Source organism: Dermacentor andersoni, chromosome 4 (assembly GCF_023375885.2).
Source record: "Dermacentor andersoni chromosome 4, qqDerAnde1_hic_scaffold, whole genome shotgun sequence".
Lineage (NCBI taxonomy): Eukaryota > Metazoa > Arthropoda > Arachnida > Ixodida > Ixodidae > Dermacentor > Dermacentor andersoni.
The window spans coordinates 41,153,083-41,167,073 of record NC_092817.1 but is presented as its reverse complement, the minus strand read 5'-3'; the positions used below and the strand labels follow the sequence as shown (position 1 = coordinate 41,167,073).

At 49.2% G+C, this 13,991-nt stretch overlaps 2 protein-coding genes across 4 annotated transcripts in view; one reads left to right on the top strand and one right to left on the bottom strand.

The window, feature by feature from the left end:
* LOC126536991 (uncharacterized) overlaps nt 1-13,991 on the bottom strand; it is a 252,392-nt gene that overhangs the window by 199,175 nt on the left and 39,226 nt on the right. The gene's annotated exons all lie outside the window — the stretch shown is intronic.
* The window catches only part of LOC126536990 (cystinosin-like), a 268,412-nt gene that overhangs the window by 235,480 nt on the left and 18,941 nt on the right, over nt 1-13,991 (top strand). The window contains exon 1 of one of the 3 annotated variants that reach the window (XM_050184070.3): nt 4,301-4,799. The exons of 1 other annotated variant lie outside the window; for it this stretch is intronic. The gene's annotated coding sequence lies outside the window, so the exon portion shown is untranslated. Of the gene's footprint in view, nt 1-4,300; nt 4,800-5,042; nt 5,928-13,991 lie in introns of those variants that run through there. One more of the 3 variants, XM_055073642.2, reaches the window with a different exon arrangement.

Genomic DNA, 13,991 nt, shown 5'->3' with positions numbered 1-13,991 from the left:
CAAGTTACTAAGGTATTCTCCATTAACTCTTATTCCAAATTCTTCCCAATCCAGGTTTCTGAATACCTCCTGTAAACACGCTGTGAATAGCATTGGATAGATCGTACCTCCCTGCCTGACGCCCTTCTTTATTAAGATTTTGTTGCTTTCTTTATGGAGGACTACGGTGGCTGTGGAGCCGCTATAAATATTTTTCAGTATTTTTACATACGTCTCGTCTACACCCTGATTCCGTAATGCCTGCATGACTGCTTAGGTTTCGACTGAATCCAACGCTTTTTCGTAATCAATGAAAGCTATATATAAGGGTCGGTTGTATTCCGCACATTTCTCTATCACCTGATTGATAGTGTGAATATGGTCTATTGTTGAGTAGCCTTTACGAAATCCTGCCTGGTCCTTTAGTTTACAGAAGTCTAAGGTGTTCCTGATTCTATTTGCGATTACCTTAGTAAATACTTTGTAGGCAACGGACAGTAAGCTGATCGGTCTACAATTTTTCAAGTCCTTGGCGTCCCCTTTCTTATGGATTAAGATTATGTTGGCGTTCTTCCAAGATTCCGGTACGCTCGACGTTATGAGGCATTGCGTATACAGGGTGGCCGGTTTTTCTAGAACAATCTGCCCACCATCCTTCAACAAATCTGCTGTAACCTGATCCTCCCCAGCCGCCTTCCCCCTTTGCATAGCTCCCAAGGCTTTCTTTACTTCCTCCGGAGTTACTTGTGGGATGTCAAATTCCTCTAGACTAGCCTCTCTTCCATTAGCGTCGTGGGTGCCACTGGTACTGTATAAATCTCTATAGAATTCCTCAGCCACTTGAACTATCTCATCCATGTTAATAATGATATTGCCTGCTTCGTCTCTTAACGCACACAACAGATTCTTGCATATTCCTAGTTTCTTCTTCACTGCTTTTAGGCTTCCTCCGTTCCTGAGAGCATGCTCAATTCTATCTTTATTACACTTCCCTATGTCAGCTGTCTTACGCTTGTTGATTAACTCGGAAAGTTCTGCCAGTTCTATTCTAGCTGTAGAGTTTGACGCTTTCATACATTGGCGTTTCTTAATCAGATCTTTCGTCTCCTGTGATAGCTTGCTGGTATCCTGTCTAACGAAGTTACCACCGACTTCTATTGCACACTCCTTAATGATGCCCATAAGATTGTCGTCCATTGCTTCTACACTAAGGTCCTCTTCCTGAGTTAAAGCCAAATACCTGTTCTGTAGCTTGATCCGGAATTCCTCTATTTTCCCTCTTAGCGCTAACTCATTGATCGGCTTCTTATGTACCAGTTTCTTCCGTTCTCTCCTCAAGTCTAGGCTAATTCGAGTTCTTACCATCCTATGGTCACTGCAGCACACCTTGCCGAGACACATCTTGTATGATGCCAGGGGCAGCGCAGAGTATGAAGTCTATTTTATTTCTAGTCTCACCATTCGGGCTACTCCACGTCCACTTTCGGCTATCTCGCTTGCGGAAGAAGGTATTCATTATCCGCATATTATTCCGTTCTGCAAACTATACTAATAACTCTCCCCTGCTATTCCTAGAACCTACGCCATAATCCCCCACTGACTTGTCTCCAGCCTGCTTCTTGCCTACCCATCAGTATAGTGTATTTTGTTTTGACTTTACCCCTCGCCGATTCCACGTCTTTATAGAAGCTTTTGACTTCCTGGTCATCATGACTGGATGTAGGATCGTAGACCTGTACGACCTTCAATTGGTACCTCTTCTTAAGTTTCACAACAAGGCCTGCCACCCTCTCATTAATGCGATAGATTTCCTGTATGTTACCAGCTATATCCTTATTATTTAGGAATCCGACTCGTCTCTCCGCTAAGCCCCGGTAGCACAGGACGTGCCCGCTTTTTAGCACTGTATATGCTTCTTTTCATCATCATCGGCATCGAACACCGCCTTTCTCGTGACATCGCTGCGTCGACGCGTCACAGCGTGCGCCGCGCTAACGGGTGCTTGCATTTCGACATTGCTTGTGAAGGGTGTAGTGCGTCGGGAACACAGCTTATGGTAAACGCATTACAAGCTTGCTTGTTTAGATTACAAGAATTACATAGCTTACGTTAAATACATTGCATTAAATTAAATTTGGGACCTGTATGGCACTTAAGAGTAGGCATATTGCATCAGGTTACACTTTTGCGAAGTATGAACGTAAAGACAACTGTAACATAGGATTTAGTTCAATTACATTTCATAAACCATTTCACGAAAGAAAGATAGGCAAAACATATTTACTGAGCATTTTAGTATATTGGGTGGATCCTTATTTCAGGTAGCCGTGTGCAGTCTTGGCTCTACCGGCCCTCTCGACTAGCAGGACTTGATCTTGAGGTAGGAAACTGGACAGCGGGATCTCCCCTACTCAGAGAAAGGGGGGGGTAGGTCTGGGTAGTCTACACACTCCCATATGATGTATCTGACAGTGACTGGCTGATTGCGGAATTTGTCCCGATTGGATGGGTAAATGTGCTGATCCGCATTAATCTGGCTACGGCTTCCTGGCTTTTCGTGGGGTTTGGGTTCAGTTCGCGGGGCCATTCTTCCACTGAGCCAAAGCGTCTCTTCAGATAGACTCCAGCATATATGTGTGCGTTGTATTAAGGCGACAGTTTGCTTGTTCCCCTCACTTGGCGGTTGCTGGCCGCTGTATTGCCGGGTATACAACTTTGGTCGCGAGGTTCGGGCCACTGGGTATGCTCCGCAAGGCATACAACATACAACTTGGGACAATAGGTGTAAGCAACTGTGCATGTGACAATATAGGCATGTGAACGTTCTTGGCCGATCCTTCAGTACGAATATGTGCCACTGGCAAGGTGACCGAACATTATAGCAGAACAAGAGGCAAGAAATTATGAAGGCGGCAACAAAAGTAGCCGAGTGTGAAGTAAGAAGAGAAGGGGACCAAAACGTGACCAGAACGCGCATTGAGAGAGGAGCGTTGGGTTACGGAGCAGTAAAGAAGTAGGAGCAGCTGCGAAACCCAGCTATAACTAATTTTGCAGAGTATCGACACCTTCTATGCCGTCGGCGCAGACATTTCTTTCAAACTCGTAAAGCTAGATTAACTTTCACTCAATTACGGTGTCGAATCACCATCCTTAACATTTTATCGACGCAGGGTTGGTCTGGATCTCTCCCCGATGTGTCCGTTCTGTGGTGAAGATGAGACAATTAACCATTTGATTTCTTAATTCTGTAGACGATTTACACGTGCCAGGAAAAGCATTCCAGAAGCAACGTTTAGAAAAATCGTTTAGAAAAACGTTTAGAAGTGAACTTTGCAATTCCTCAAATTCTTTCTCTCCGAGTCTCCTCTCTTGGCCAATGTCACAAGGATGCTTGCTTAGCCTTTGAAGAGTTTATAGTTGTGTTTAAAAAAAAAAGATTCTTTGTTTAAATTTATATTTATTTGTTATTTTATATTGGAACTTTGGTTCCTTCCAACTTATCTATGTCGTTTTCTCGGAATTACTAATAGCCTTCTAATTCCTTTCGCATCTTGGCCTCCTACTCCTACATCCCCAATAGTGGGTATGAGCCAGCGACAGAGGACAAACGAACAAACAAACACCAAAGAGAGTTTGGCTTATTATTCATTAGCACATGTGCCCAGGCACCGCAGCTTCTTCTGCGTTCCATTTTTTTTTTTTTTTAGGAATGTACGAGCACTACGGTACAATTCAGCATCGCGCTCCTAACATTGCCTACACCTCCCATACTGCAGGTCGCGCGCCGAAGTTCATCAAACGCGTTAAAATTCGCGGACTTACAAATGCAAGCTCTTAAAGTACTATATACTACCGTTCTTATTCAGGAATGAAACGAGGCACGCAACAGAAGGTCCAGAGTAACAAACCGAGCCGTGAAATCAAAGCTGACCGCGAAACGTGCTTTGTACACGCGTCGCGTAAAAGCCGCTGTCGATGAATAACGAGCTCGGCTTCTGAAAGAAACAGTTCTGGCCGCGCACGTTTAATTGCGCCGGGCGGGGCTCTTCTTTTTTTGGAGAGACGTGCCATCTGTGCGGAGCCGTTTCTTCTCAAGACACACCGCGCCCGGGGGGAGAAGCAGTAAAAGCAGCGAGCGGGTGATTTAATTTCCGTCCGGCAAAACGCTCTTCCTTCGGAACGGAAAATGAAACACGGCGCGTCCCCGCTCTACGCTCGGGAACCCGCTGCCGCTGCTGCAGCTGCGTTCGCTTCTTTCCCGCCTTCCTCCTCCTCCCCCCTCCGCTCTTATTTATTGTTTATCTTTGCCACTGGAGCGCCCGTTGCGTAAGCGGCGTCGTTGGCGGCAGACGCGTTCGAACCCGCACCGTTTGCGAGCATAATGCACACCCAAGAGAGGGGCGCGCCGTTCCGCGTGCAGCTAAACGTGCAGCAGGAAGAAGGCACGCGCGCGGTATACCGACACGTGGTGAAGAAAAGAAGAAGCTGCCGCCAACCGCGGCTGCCGTTTCCAGCGCGACGCCGCCTGCTCAGCAGCAGTTCTGCCCGTGCCTGGGGAGCGAGAGGGGGCGCGCCCGTAAACCTCGGCTCGGCGTCGTGTGTTCGAAGCGTCGTTCGTCGCTGCGAGGCCGACGTCGTGGACGTGCGCCGCGTGCCCTGCGGGAACACGGTTCCGTTCGACACAGGGAGCGCCAACCGCCGCCAGACTTGGACGCCCGTCGCATCTGCCCGACTAGCCCGACGCGGCCAGCAGTGTCTGCGTGTGTGTTTGTGTGCATTAGAAGGAGGACACGCGGCTCGAGTCGCCTAGCTGGCCGCCGGTGAGTGCCTAATCCGCTACCGCCGCCGCCGCCAACCCTTTCCTTGTCGCCATCCATTCTGGCTTGAAGGAGCCCCGCTCTTAAGGCGCCGCTCCCGCTTAACGCTAATCCGGCCGCCTTGAAAGGCCATCGATGGGAACGTGTCACTCCGCTCGCCCCCCCCCCCCCCCCCCTTGGATCCCCCACGGCCCTTTGCGGTGTCTGTGGCGATCAGCTGTTCAGCACAAAGTTGCCGGTTCCATTGCCGGACTGTCGGGCTGAAGCTGAAAACGATAACGTCCGTATGCAATGGAATTTCCCGCCAATCACCGATTGACAGACTCCGTTTAAGCTTCCTAATATCAGCTTATGACATTTAGCCTCATAAGGCTAAATGTCATAAGCTGCCAGAGATCATAAGGCTAAATGTCATAAGCTGCCAGAGATGTTACGGTGGGCTCCGGATACATTTTTATCCCGTATGATTCTTTACCATTGCATTAAAAGCTCCCCGAACGAGCGCATTTTTGCATAATGTCCTCATAGGCACGTGGCCGGCAATCGCACCTGCGACCTAGGGCTCGGCAGCAGAACACCACGACCGCTGGTCATCGCGGTGGCTTTTGGCCCGCGTTGAAGTGGCCCGGATTGCACGAAGTAATCCAGCGCCGTATAGTAGACCTGCATCATCGCAGCCCTAAGTGTCGCTTGAGACAGAACAGAAATGCGATGAAGTGGCCCCTATAATGCTTTCACAAAACGAATGCGACGCGCTCTACGCCGCCGATGCGATAGGAAGCGTTAGGAGCAGCGAGCAAGTGTTTTATCTCCCGCGCGTGCGTAATGCGGCAATTTGTTTACTGTTCTTGCGCTACCCTTAAGATAACGTCGTCACGGCCTTGAAGCCACAGTTCGTCTCTGCCGTGTATACCCATCACTCAAGTGACATCCTGCAAAGGTCCTTGCATGCGAGTGAGCTTCTCCTGCGCCCTATCTGCTGGCACCTGCAGCTCTCTGAACTCGAGCATGCCACTGCCGTGCGTTGACATTTCTGCTGCCACGTGTGTATAAGCGCGTTGAATGCACTGTGACCATACCGAGAACACCGTGCTTCTCCTGAAGCAACTGGCTCCGATGCACCGGAATGAAGTATGTTAGCAGGTTATTTATTTATTTATTTATTTATTTATTTATTTATTTATTTATTTACTGATATACTGCGGTCAAAGAAAGACTTGCAGGTGGGGTTACAGAGATACAATATATTGTCTGTCTTTTTTTTTTTTTTCGTATGACAATATCGACTATTGTATAGCAAGACACAAATGCTGTACAAGTTGAGCAATATATCTCGCACAGACAGCGATAACTGGATCAACCGCGACGTGAACAGAGAAATGCGTTATACAGTCGAAGTACTCGTACAATATATGCGATAAGACACCCAAAAGTTGCAAGTACGCAAATCAAACATTTACAGCGAAGCTCTGCGGCGCGGTGGTCGATGTCCGTCGGTCTATACGCGCCGCGTTGACACGAAAATATGCTCGTCTCCAGTTTCTCACGAATGCATTGTAGCATTCAGTCTAAGATAGATACATTTGAAAAAGTTCTGCTGAAATTGATCGCTAAGAGGACTCTATAATTACGCCGAGTTTCATTTACTTGTCATAATTACTTCACAGTGAAATTGTAAACGTTACAGAATTCCCGTCTGCTGTTAATACGTGACCGTCTACGGAGGGAGTATGCTTACAGAAAACGGCTGTAACTCTTGTTTTGTCACAACTATCCCAAAACAAATTATATGGCAATCAGCCCCTAAGACAACTCTAACATTACGCCGAGTTTCATCTACTTTTCTTAATTACATAGTTAACAGTGAAGTTGTAAATATTGTGGAATTCTCATCTGTTGTCAATACATGGGCTTCTACGGAAAGGAAACAGACAGCTCCACGTTTGTCCGCTAGAATATAAAAGTCCTTCCAAGTTTCATTAGCTAATTAACTAGGAAGTATGCTCAATCGCACATTGCAAACGTGTTTTGTTTCGTGTACTCCTTTGGCTCTTACCACCAGTGGGCGTTATGTGTTGCCCCGTTCCAAAGGGGACGCTCAACATCCACCCATTCATCCACGTCATAGTCGCCTAGGCGACCTAATAACAGTAATAATAATAATAATAATGATAATAATAATAATCACAGAGTGGAAGGGCTCATGAATTTTTATGCGTGGAGTGGGGAAAAGTTTTGCTCGCCTGCGTTACAATTACTTCGGGACTGGAGATGTGGTTTAACTTCGCCGGCGTCGCGTCCTGGTGACACAGTTTTGGGCAAGTGTACCTGTTGGTTCCCTCTCCAGCCCTCCCGATGTCCTTGTTAGGTGACTCAATTCCCGTCGAGTGAGTCGGCCGAGTGTGAGGGCTGGACGTGAAGGCTAGAGACGTAAACGTGGCATGGCAAGTCGAGCCGACACAACTTCTTGAACAGAACACATGTATTACGTCGCTCAACCGAGACATGTCCGTCCGCGCCGGCAGTGGGAACAAGAGAGAGAGAGAGAGACAGACAGAGCGAGCGTGCGAGCGCGGACTTCGGCCGGGCCTGGTGCAGCGTCGGCGTAAAGGAGGCGCCGGAGGTAGCGTCAGCGATCAGTTACACTAAAGGGCTAAAGGCCAAGATATAGTCCGACGTTCTCGGCGCGCCAGGCCGCGGCAGGCTAAGTCGGATACGCTGCGCTAGCGACGCCAGGGGTGCAAGAAATTAGCTTCCTCTACAGTTCGGCGTGCGCGCGCAGCGCGAGGCTGGCGCCATCTCTGCGTCCGGGAGCGCAACTTCACGGCTGCGGCGAATAGCGCGCCGCTCGGGTAGCGCGCGCATAAAACGAAAACTTTTGCGGCATGGCGTTAACTTGTCCTGGAAGCCAGAACATCGCACTCATAATGCTAGTACGTCGGCTACGTCAAAAAAGGAAGCGGACCATGTACATACGAAAGCTATTCGACAAGCGCCCTCAACTCGGCGACTACCACCAACTATAGTACAGGAGCTGCGAAATGCAGCTTACCTGTGGCGAGACCACACTGCTTTCGTATAGCTTCCCACGCGTTGTTCTTCCGCCCTGTGTCGCGGTAGTCCATGCGTTTCACATCGTATACACATATATGGTTGCGAATCGCTTCAAGCAGGCGTCCTCACTCGCGCTGTCATCACACACGGATGTTGAAAAAACCACAGCCGCACTGTCAGTACGCGCACCGCAGGCCGCCATTCTGCCTTCTGCTCGCTGCCGCTACAGCGCGCAGTGCATTCTGGTCTAACGTCAGCCGCGTGAAATAGAACACGCTCTATCTCCGCGCCGGCGGCGTTGAGTTCGCCAAGCGCACCTGGGCACGCCGGCTACGCCGTGACGCCGAACTGTAGAGTGCGCGTTTTTCACCGACGTCGCTTAACCGCGACGCGCGTGGCCGCGCGCGCACGTTACGCCGGAGTATATCTTGCCCTTTATTAGTATTGGCCTCGAGCTCCACCACTGGAAAGGCTGGCGCCACTATCGGCGTGACGTGCTAGGAGGGATCACGTGGACATAGCGGCCGCGTCGGCTGCTTCGGGCGCGCCGAAGCGAGCTGAAAACGAGTTTAAATTCCCTCGTACGCTGCGGTCCTCATTTAGTGGCGAAATTTTCCCGCTTCGAGTTTCTCCTTTACAACGCTTGAAAGCACTACAATGGGCAGTGGCTGCCTTTGAAGGCGCGCAACATGGTAGGCTACTGCTCGGTGCTGCAGGGCCGGACGCACGTAACGGAGGCCGATGTCAGCCTTATTCGCACGTAGCCGCAGGACAAGAAGCTGCGTGAAGCTTGGCTGGCGAAACATAAAACCGGCAAACAGTCATCGGCTACAACTCGGGTATGCAGCAAGCACAGACGCGAGGAAGATTTCTGCTACGGCGCCCGGTCTGCGATGTTCTGAAAACGCGCACTGAGACGCTCGCCCGAGTCCGCTGCTCGACAAATGTTGTGACGGTTTGGTCTATGAACTTGTCGATGCTATAGATACTGGCAAGTTCAGTGGAGTGGAAAGGCAGCGGTAAGAAGCACATTTAAGGAAAGCATGACATATGGTCATGTTTGTGTTATGAATTAATGCGCTAAATTACAAAAAAGGAGCAGCGGGAAATTGCACGCTGAGAACACCGATAAACATACAGTGCGACGCAACTCGAGAAATACTATTGAAAGGTCAAAGAATTTAGAAGAAAAAAAGATTGAATCGTCGCGACGGCACATCACAGTCCCCGTAGGCGTCGAAGTCTCTACAATGAAATTTTTGAACAGCTGTGATAGCGCCCACGCAACAATGGTTGCTTGTATACTGTCAAATGCTCATATTCTGCTGCCTAAATCTCATGGCACGGTGCGAAAACGCGCGCGCGGTGAAAACGAAACAGTGCGCGGACAAGCATGCAGACGCGCAGTCGGTCGCTGCGAATCTGTGCGCGATCGCTGCATTGAGGCTTCGTTCTATTACACTCCATTTAGTTATACAAACACTATAAGAACATATTTCACATAGTTTGCTCTCAGCGTTTACCTACCTTCACGCAAGAAGCCGGTTCGGGAGACTCCATCGCGGCGACCGCGCGCAGTGGCGTTCACTGTACGTATTTGGTAAAGAAATAGAGTCTGTAAACGATTGTGTGCTTTCAGTTTGTCCAAGATTATTATTTAGACAGTAACAAACTTCTCTCGTTTCGAAAGTACTTACAGAAATGTTCGGAAGAGCTCGCGCATGGTGTTTTCAGTGAGCGCTGACAGCAAAACCTATGAGGAGCGCGCCACGTGATCCCTCATAATACGCCAGCGAGGCGCTTCCGATAGATGGCGACTCCGTAACTCCTCGCCGCCAATAGTCCGACATAACGTGAGCGCGCGCGCGCGTTATGTCACGTTGGCGAGAACAACAGCGTCTACAGATCGACCGATGGTTCGACGCGCTGGCGCAGCCGACGTAACCGGACGCGGCCAACGCGCTTCGACGCGCCCGGCGTCGAGCGACGCTCGCCAGCGCGCAAATATTTTTAAACCTCCTTGCCGCGCGCCGATAATGTCGTACTATAAAGGCGCCTTGAGACGGGCGCTCACTTGTACTGGCGCTCGCACGAGAGCCTATGGTACTTCACGAAGTAACAACGCGCCTAGAGGTAGACGATCGCAACACCTGGGTTTGCCTCCGTCCTTGCATCATCAGCGCCATCCTTGTGTCATTCTGTATAGGGTGTTGACAAGCTTCTAAAGTGGCATTCCGCTACATTCTGCGTGTGTGTTCTCTCTATGGTGCACACCAAACAGCCAGACCAACCAGAGCAACCGTCAATACCACCAGCCCTATTTGATGCATCTCTCTATGCCAACTGGACTCCGCCGAAGAGAGGCGACTCTGCTTTATCGTTTATGGCTAGGGGTGCCTTTCACGAAATCTGACTCGTTCCGCATTGGAATGGCTGACAACGCTCTCTGCAATGCCTGTCTTTGCGAGGAGACGCTGGAACACATTCTATGCGACTGTCCTGAATATAATGTTCAGCGACAGTCCCTGGCATCCGTTCTAGCGCACCTTGACACTAGAACATTGTCCCTCGACACGATTTTCACATGCCGCCGACAGAAGACATCGCAGGTGAAGGCGACGAAGGGACTACTTCGGTTTTTGAAAGAGACGGGATTGGACAAGTGGCTGTGACAGTGATATCACGTACCATGCCAGATTGATAGTCTCTAACGGACGATGTGTGTGTGCTGTGCTATGTGCTCTCTCTCTCTCCCCCTTCCCCATCTTTCATCGCCCCCATCCCTCTCCCATGTGTAGGGTAGCAAACCGGTAAGCTAAACTGGTTAACCTCCCTGCCTTTCCTTCTCCACTTTTTCCTTCCTTCCTTCCTTCCTTCCTTCCTTCCTTCCTGCGTGTGTGTTCGGTTACTTGCTAATCGGTTAAAGGGGCTGCACGTGCCGAGCTGCAGTGTCTGGCGGACGTGGTCGTGAGAGAGGATGAACTTAATGGACTATAATCGATGCTGTTATGTCTTTAAACGCTTTCATCATGTCCGGCTTCGTGATAGGCCTAATTCTGACCGCTGTCCTGTCGGAGGTAGAGTCCGCCAGCCGGTGGTCCAGGGTTTGTTGAATTAGATTTTGTTGGAAGCGTGTATATGTGTTCCGGCACCATCTTGGCCTCTCTGCTCCCCGGGCGTTCTCCCACAAGTACGCGAAGGTACTCGAGACTTGTGAATGCACACGACTGATTAGGGTCCGTGCGTACTCAAGCTTCATATAAACCTTCGACGGCTGCCTGCGATTGAAAGGAACTGTAGGAATAGCAAGTCCAGGGCACAAGATATTCGATGACTTAGCAGCTAGTAATAAAGCTGCGCGTCGCCGCAGTCCTTAAGACAGTTCGCATGACAGCACCTCCCGAACTCTTCTTCGTCGGCGGCCTGCGTAGCACAATGCGTGCTACACGATGCAGAGACATTCGTAGCCTGGACTATTTCTCATACAAATTGTGTAAACATGAGGCCTCTAATAGCCAGCTACCTCTATCCCCCTCACCCATACAAAGTGTGTTGATGGGGGTATGTGTCTTCGACTTAGTGCAGACATTGTTCTTCAAACTACTGTCTGCAGACCTCCATAGGTCCCTGAGGAAGTGCAGACAGCTCCATAGACGGGCACCACTTATCGAAAGAGCGAGCGGAATGTGTGACGTTACTTCTGCGAAGTCCTACCGTTGAAGCCGCGTTTTCCTCGTCGGTACTGGTAAAATCTAAAACAGGAAAAGTTTTGTGTTGAGCTGATTTCGAAGTCTGCTATAGAAAGCATCTTCTTTTTTTTTTTTGAGGGGGGGGGGGGGGGGGACGACGACCATCGAACGAATGAATGAATCGTTTATGGTGATCTCGATTGCTCTATTGCCAAAAAGAGGAAAGCGAAATTGTGGAGAGCGTCTGTGTCACAAAGCGATCAGACCGTGAATCTGGCCCCGCGGCACACCCTCTGTTGTTCTGTGCGGACCTTTTAATGCGCTACTATTAATTGAGTACTTGACGCTATTTATCTATGTATATGTTTGTATCTAACCGTTTTCCCGTCTGCTTCGGGCACTGGGTTGTCAATGGTCGAATGTATAGCGCAACGGGCTGCTGTGCTGAGGAATCAGGGTTCGAAAGCAACCATCGGATCAACTTCGGTCAACCATCGGATCAACTTCAGTCACTGATCTGTAGGAATAGCAGTGACTGTAGCCAATGTGTTCATACGTGCCGCTGTCCAGCAAACCTCTTTCACGGTCACGTGGGTCACTGTAGACGCGGTACTGGATAATTATGTACCGCCGTTCGAAGAAACTCTTTCACGCCAACTTGGAATAGTGGGTATGTGCCGCTATGTCTGTGCTGGTATCCAATGAAACTGTTTGATGCCAAGTTAGATCACTGGGTAAGCGCCAGTAGGCGTGTGCCACTCTACAATGACGAAAATGTTCCCTTGAATTTCTGTAATGCTGAGTAGAATCGAGCCGACGTCACAAGGGTTCCTCAAGGACGGCAACTCGACGCAGTAGCAGGCGGCGCCACAAATGCACTGTACGTGGCGCTTTTCAACTAACGCCTTTCACTCCAATGCTTTGACGAGCTGCGCGATGAATTAACTGGGTATGTGCCGCACTTCAATGAACCTCTCGCGAACTTAGGTCACTTAATGAGTGCCGCTGGGTGTGCGGCAAGCGAGGGAACAATTCCCAGCGTTGGCAGACACCGACGCGCCAGGCTTCCAGTCTCGGAGGCCACGTCCAGACTTCCGGGCAGTGCCACTAGATGGTGCAGCATGTCCAGAAAAGAAGCGCGAGAGAGGAGCCCTGTCGCTGTGTGACGCGTTTGTCAGCATTCGCATGCACCGACGCGCCATGCATTTCGGAGGCCATGCGCAGGCTTCGCTGCGGCGGCTCTAGATGGTGCCGCTAGTAATATACTCAGCATCGCGATTGGCTACTGTATGCTCCTACAATAAGTTCTAACGTAAGAACTTTTTCGTGAATGCGCACCCAGTTTTCTTACCGAGCCACGTTCCTCGAATCCGTTCTGTGCACTTTTCGACGAACGCGTAGTTACCGCCGCCGGTTTCATCTTTGACGATTTTAGTCCCGACGCCGTGGTTATAAATAAGTTAGGAGTGCCTCCTTTTCAATTAGCATTCCGTGTGAAGTTGAATAGTGAGCGAGTTGCATGAAAAGGAATGACTAGGAATACTGAAACATATTTTTGATATCATAGAAACTGTACCACACGCTTCTCTCATGCAGAAGAATTACACTTAGCAAGTACGACGCTTGCAAAACACTTATGTTCTACTTTGATACTCAAGTTGGTCTCGAAGTGTCATACCTGACGTCATTGTGACGTCATGACACAGAAAAAAAGTATCCCGACGTATAGCTGTAAGGACCTTCCTATCAGAGAGCTGCGCACGTCTTATTTTTTTCCCTATTCCGCATGACAGCTGCAGTGATCGCAGTAATAGATTGAGCCAATGCATCATGTGGTCATGACGCAAACTCGCTCGTAAAGACAAGTTATAATATAAAGTATTTCAGGCGCGCTGACGTTTGCCATGCATTTGTTCTAGGTATTAAAGGACTTGAACTCCTACGAAAAAAAAATGGAGACCCAGTGCACATGTTGGAATATTTCTGCACCAAACCTTAATTCGTCAAATAAATGCTTTAGAGCTAACGGTGTTGTGTACACTTTTGTTTACTCTTATCCTATACAACGTGCAATATCACTGCTTATCCACCACAAAAGTCACAACTTTATTGTGTGGTGCAGGAATACGCTACTTTTCACGCCTCACACTTTGTCATGCAAACTCTAGATCAGGCGGATAGGCAGTGTGTGACTTTTAAGCCATGTCACATGGACAAAGGCGACGTATGATTCCTGTTGAGGGAATGATGGTAACGACATGTGTATGGGCAGAAAAGTACAACATATGTGTCAAGCAGCATCTAGGTATTCTGCGCCTGTTGTGTTACAGTGGGACATACCCATTCTGGAGAATTGACCAAGAATGGTTACACACCCAATTGCACATACCAAATTCCTAAATAAAAGAATCTGTGAAATCGCCATTCTATATAAAGCTCGGTGTGATTTACA